The sequence below is a fragment of the Limulus polyphemus genome, unplaced genomic scaffold (assembly GCF_000517525.1).
Source record: "Limulus polyphemus unplaced genomic scaffold, Limulus_polyphemus-2.1.2 Scaffold74, whole genome shotgun sequence".
In the NCBI taxonomy this organism is placed as follows: Eukaryota; Metazoa; Arthropoda; class Merostomata; order Xiphosura; family Limulidae; genus Limulus; species Limulus polyphemus.
Window position 1 is genome coordinate 1,320,768 of NW_013665684.1, and position 6,593 is coordinate 1,327,360.

Genomic DNA, 6,593 nt, shown 5'->3' on the forward strand with positions numbered 1-6,593 from the left:
GGCGAGTCGCGTTGGTTGTATTTATAGGCGTGGGAAGGTTTTCTAGAAAATTTAGATTACATAACAATACTGAGCTATATTTAAACGTTTACGTATATAGATATATTGTTGATTCTCATTCTCGAGAATCTTCGACAACTTTGGATAACAAGCGGGAGTTTCACAATACATATCTTACACTATAGACTATGCCTGTTTCTAAATGTAAACTTAATGTAAACAACGTTGATATTAAAATAAATACATAACAACAAATTCGTTACACAAAATATATTAAATGTAGAATAAAACGTATGCAGTGAACGAAACATAATTTTCGATGGAACACTTTAATGGCCATGTAAGTTAAAACTCGATACGTATTTGTGTGTTTTCCTGTAATATCGTGTGAGTGGCTGTAACTATCGTCATTCGACTATTTGAAACACAAAAATATAACAAAGAATCGGTCAGCCGTGATTTTAAAAATCGACGGACGATGAAGCTTCAGCTGAAGATACATTGTCAAAAGAAGACTTCTAGAGATAGTTAGGCTCTATGTAATTAACCTTTGTTTATACCAGGGTTGTTACAGATATTTTTAACGACGTTTTTGCTTAATCTATCTCCAAACCCTCACAATGCGCTGTTCTTTATGATTAAGCATTACCGAGTGCCTGAACAAACCTTATTTCTTGTGTTTCTTTATTTAGATTCAATTTTTTAAAGAGGTTGAACATCCTTTTCTTTGTTTCATAGAAGCCTGTAAAACTATAATGCAGCTTACGATAATAATTCATTACCACTGCAACTCTTTGTGATTTTTTTTTTTAATGTTATGAAAAAAGACTCTCAGGAAAGATACAGAGAGGTTGTTAACTAAACATATCAGTACTGTAATAAGTTTATTTGTCCTAACAAAGGATAAACTTCTTATCCTAGTAATACAGACTAATTGGGAAAATGAACTAAACCTTTAACATAAAGGATATTCAAAAGTTCACTGGGATTGTATATATAGCTACGAGAATATGAAACTATTCAGAATTAGAATAAGCTTTATTTTATGGGACTTACACATGTTTATTTTTCCTGTCTACATTATACTTTTTTATGACTCATTAAAAATTAAATTAAAATTTCACAGTTAATACATTTACAGATGATCATAGACTCTCATTTATATGAACACTTTGTTCACTTTTTTGAAATGATTTAAATGGGCGAATACACTGTAAAAACTTATGTTCTGTATAGAGATTCTGGTGACTGGTTTTGAATGGCTACAATACTTTAAAAGCAACACAATCGTTGTGGCTGATGCACAGTCTTTGTGTTTAATTTTATACAATCTAAGTACACATAACAAAAATGTGACTTCACAACAAAACAATGTATTTAATAAATTCAATTTTGAATTGAAAAGCTTACGTCATTTGTGTTATTAGAAAAAAACACCTAATTTGCGTGCATATTAGAATAACCGTGTTAGAGTTCATAAAACTTTGTTTGAGGAACACAAGCTGTGTGATTATGGAATAACACAAAGTTAGTGTTAATCTTCATCAATATTTTTACATCGTATATCACGCTGTGTAGAATTATTTGAAATTATTTTAAGATTTTAATAATAGTGAATAATAAACACAGTTTTTCTTATAAAATGGAAATATGCTTAGAATGGACCTGAGATTATTCAAACTATAGTTGCACTATGTATAGTTTACATAAATTATAAATGTATTATTTTTACCCTTTTCAGAAATTAACATAAGCTGTATTGTGCCGCAAAACTTACTAATGTAACTTATATTCAAAGACTTAATGTAGCTACATCAAAGTTTTTATGACGTAAGTCTCTGCTATCACTGGAAATCCACATGAAAAATGAGGCTTAGCACTACCGTTTTTTCTGTAGTGTGGATTCTCAGATTTACAGCTTAAACAGTGATTATTTATACTCTTAGACTGTACAGCAAACATGCATATAAATAAAACTTCCATAAAATAATTAGTATCATAAAACCTTTGAACTGATTGAACATAAGTTTATATTGACTACATAGAGTTAAACGACTTACATCGAATTTTATTTGATATAACTCATAGCCTGGTTGCTAAACCATTTCAGAAACATATTGTTACGACAGCGAAAGTCACGTGACGCTAATAACACGTCATGAGCTTCTAGATAATTCATGTCCCTTCGTGAAGCCTCGAGTGTTTACTAGATTTTCGGTATTCTTGTATATAAGACCGCCAAGAAGTGACGGCAACAATGTAATTGAATTGCAGACAGAGATAAAGACGATAATTGAGTCAAGTGCGTGAACCGTTCGTTCGTTGTGAATTATAGCATTTGTTTAATTTATAGCGTGACTGTAGAAATTAAGTGTATTGCAAAGTTGTATTGAGAAAGAATAAACTAGTTTTATTTAAGAAAGGACTTGTATCGCTAAAGTTTCTTCGGAAAGAATTTTTACGGAAAATTAATTAACGAACACAGAGGCGTGACAATATACACATAATTTGGGATTCTGTTTGCCATATCAATGGAATCTACATTGACTGATTTCACATCCACCCTTTTACATTTTTTTCAAGTCATATCGCAGTATTTCAGCTGCATGGAATAATACTATTGTTTGACTGTCATTCTCTGATATATGCAAGATCCCGTTCGATATTTTCCATGACCACTGTTTCATTCATTTGCAGCACTACTTGAAAAACATCTCCCATGGAAATATCACTGCTAAGAACAGTGTATGACATGGTTTTACCAGAAGATGATTGGAAGACTATTTTGTCACCATAGTGCCTTTGAAGTCTTTTTTTTTTCAGGTTCTAAGCTCTGTAGTTGTCATTGCTTAGAACCTTGTTAGTTAGTAGTAGACTGAAACATTCAAATAAACTGGACATTGAAAAGGATGCTTTCTCATACACTAAAGGGTTATCTCTTTCATCAATCAGTTCTTGGGATGCATCATCATACAACTGTTAATCTGAAACATCTTTTTGTGATGCACATGACCTATTAGTTTTGTTAGTGAATTTCATATAGTATAGTCTGTAATTCCTTGATTCTGCAACAACAAGACCTTCTCCATAGATACGCAGCAGAACATTGCAGTCATTCCTCGTTTCACCAACTGCCAACAGAAATTCCTGTGCTGTATAAATCAAACTTTTGGACATGGTAGGATCGCCATTGTGATATGCTTTCTGTCAGATAACACGCTTGTCCCAGTCTAAGGATACCTTAGTAGTTTGTCTTGTCTTCAGCGGTGGTGGGTTTTTTTACATCCTTGCATGAAGTGCTTTGAACATTTCGGACTTTTTACCCTGCCTTTAAGAAAGCGTTCAATATTTGTCTTGCTGGTGTATGCTTTATAGCAATTCATATGCCAGTGAGCTTTTCCTTTCAAATCTGACAAGTGTCAAGTGTTCCGCAGTCTTTGAAAATACTGAATCACTGTGTTGCCTTGCTACTCGCTCAAATGTTCCAATACCTTGGATGCCCGCCGTGGACAACTTTTCCTTGTCTTCTTGCTGATAAATAATACATTTTGACCAATTAATTGAGAGCTTGACCCTTTTTGGCTCTGACAGGATCTGTCGATCTGCTTCAGCCACGGCTTTCAGATTATTTGTTGTTCACAACTATATGCATTCTGAAAAAGAATAGGATGTTAATCTACCACAAGCAACTACAAGCACATCACAGTTGTATCAAAACGTTAAGATGAAGATGAAAAATATTTTAAGATAATGTATTTCGTGTTTTATTACCACATATAATAACCATCAGTACATGCTCTATCTGCCAACGAAATCAGTTGAAAGTGGATATTTTAATGTCTGTTATCAATTATAATGGTGAATTAGCATGAGTTAGCAATAATTTGTGAAGACAGTGGGATGAAATAACAATACGTGCTCTGTAATATCGTACTTGCACTGAAAAAACATAATAATGTATAACACAATTTTTCATTTTTTAACGCACCTACAGGTCACAAAAAATTTTCTAAAATATTTACCAGTATACTTACAGGGTGACATTCTAGCCTTTTGGAATCTACAAACATATGCCTTTCATTTGATACCAGGTATCAAATGTTATGGGGAGGGTGCAACAAAATAAATCATTCCTCGTACCAGCTCCCAGACTATCATTCTTTTTACCAGAAATCTAAATTGGAAAATCAAGAGTTAATTGTTTATAAACATTAGTGAATATTGCGCCACATATTTCGTTGACTTTGGACCTCCGGTGGCTCGATGATAAGTTTGAGGGCTTACAACGCTAAGAAGTGGGTTTCGGTACCTGGGGAGGCCAGAACACACAGAGACTATTGTTTAGATTTGCACTTAACAACAAATCAACAAGCAAACAATCGCTGATTTGTAAAGTTCGTTTAATTTTTGAGTGAATAGAATTCCTCAAGAAATATATTACATATTTTTATATTCTACAATATTTTCTTTTATTCTGAATTTTTTCTCGAACAAATAATTGACGATCTTTAAAAACAGAAACTAACTCAGTAGAAAAGGGAAAATTAATATGGCTTTCGTTCTCATAAAACAGGAAATAAATAAAGTGCAAACGCGTTTCTGCAAGAAAGGGACGCTTAAGATTGGGCTATAGCTCTTACGATCATCAGAGTTAATGAAGTACACAATGAATATGCCAATAACACAGAGGAAAATTAATAAGGCTTTCAAACCCGTAAAAAGAGAAAATGCATAAAGTAACGAGTATTAAAATCCCTCTGGGCCACACCCAAAGACCCTTGGGAAGTAGACATTAAAAGCAAGGATGGTGGGACGTCATTTCAGAAAAATTATAGTGTGTACAGGGAGTAGAGCTGTATCAGCATATAAAACATTCTCTGTTCTAACCAGCAAAATGAATGAGAAAAACTACAGGCAATTGCTGAATTCCTGATGACTACGTCCAAGAATCCAATATAAAGTGATCACTGATTGACGAATTGCACGAAGACAGCGGGAATTCAGATAAGTCGACATATATATATGTAACATTGAGATCTTTAAAAAACTTGGTCTAATCAACCGGCATTTCATCAAGAATCGTAGAAAAAATGGATAATTAATTCAAGTCATATTATTATTTTGAACAAATTCTATCAAATATCTATTAAGAGTGTGATAACAAAAGGGCTACAAATCTGACTTTGGGCGTGCGCGTTTACATCACATAATAACCTTTTACATTTCCAGGTTATATCAAAAAATAATGATGCTTGAAAAACTGTATTTCTTTTATTCGTTTGTGACGAAAATTTCGATCTATTTATATATGATTACGTTATATCCTGCAAAGTCTGGGAGGAAAGTGGCAAACCAAAACGTAGTGGAGCAACTGACCTTTTCCCATAGCAAACTGCTGTTAAACTCGTAAAAAATGCGAAAATGGATATCCAGAAACCAATGATTCACAGTGATCAGAAGTCAGGAAGTTGGAAAACTCTCATTAAAGAAGACGCAAGCCATTTTATAGTATAGGTTAACGTACCTTTGAGGTAATTCATCTAAATATCTATATTTTAAGAAACTGGTGTTTGTTATCTTTGTAACTTTATGTCTTACAAGTAGATGTAGGATTAATAACTTATAAATTTAAAACTATGAATATTGCAAAACACCTTTAAAGTAACATTAACAGCATTTTGGACTGTGAGAAGCAAAATGAAGTAAGAATTTTAAAGATCAATCCAAAATGAACTCACTAAATTTTTATCACGTTTTAGTGATTCCTAGGCTTTCTTTGGCAGCTTGGGACATAAAAGTCCTCTTGATTTGCTTTTACCTAAATATTTCTGCAACGAGTTTACAACTTAATGCATATAAAGTAAGAAAGCTGCCTCTCTCCCTTGTAACGTGCGATCTTTTTATATAAACACAATCCAGATTTTAAGGTATTCACAATTAAGAAAGTAATTTAAGAAATATTAATTTTGTGCGGGCTACACGAACAATTACACTCTCAGTTTTGATCCCTAATTAGCTGTTTACAATTTTTGTCGCGACATGCACAAGTGTATAGATATTACAGAGTATTTTAATGCTTAATAATCAGTATATGTAGATTCCACTCTTCATTCTATTATTCTAATTTCAATTATATCTTCAAAACTTTACACTGTTGTTCATATGTTTGAAACGTACAGATCGCACTCAGAGCTTAACTAAGGTATGAGCTTATATTACAAAGTTTAAAAATACAAAACAATACAGTGAATCAATTTTTAGTACAGTTTCGAATATCAGAAATAGCAATGCTTTTAGCTTGTTGCTTTCGACCAATATTAACCTTTAGGGATTCTTTTTAAGTTTAATTAAGATTAATAAAAGGTTTGTCGAATAAAGACTTTTATGAAAGATTTTTAAAAACATAATTTCCGAGAGAAACTCTGGTTCAACTTTAAAAAAATACATATATATGTGAGCACAGCCTTATCATTTATTACAAACTAGCATAAAGTGCTCACTCTCCGCTTCAGGAGTCTAAGGTCCCCTTATGACCCACAGAGGCCTCAATGTACCAGTCCAGTATCTCCATTATTTTAATTGCTTCTATAGCT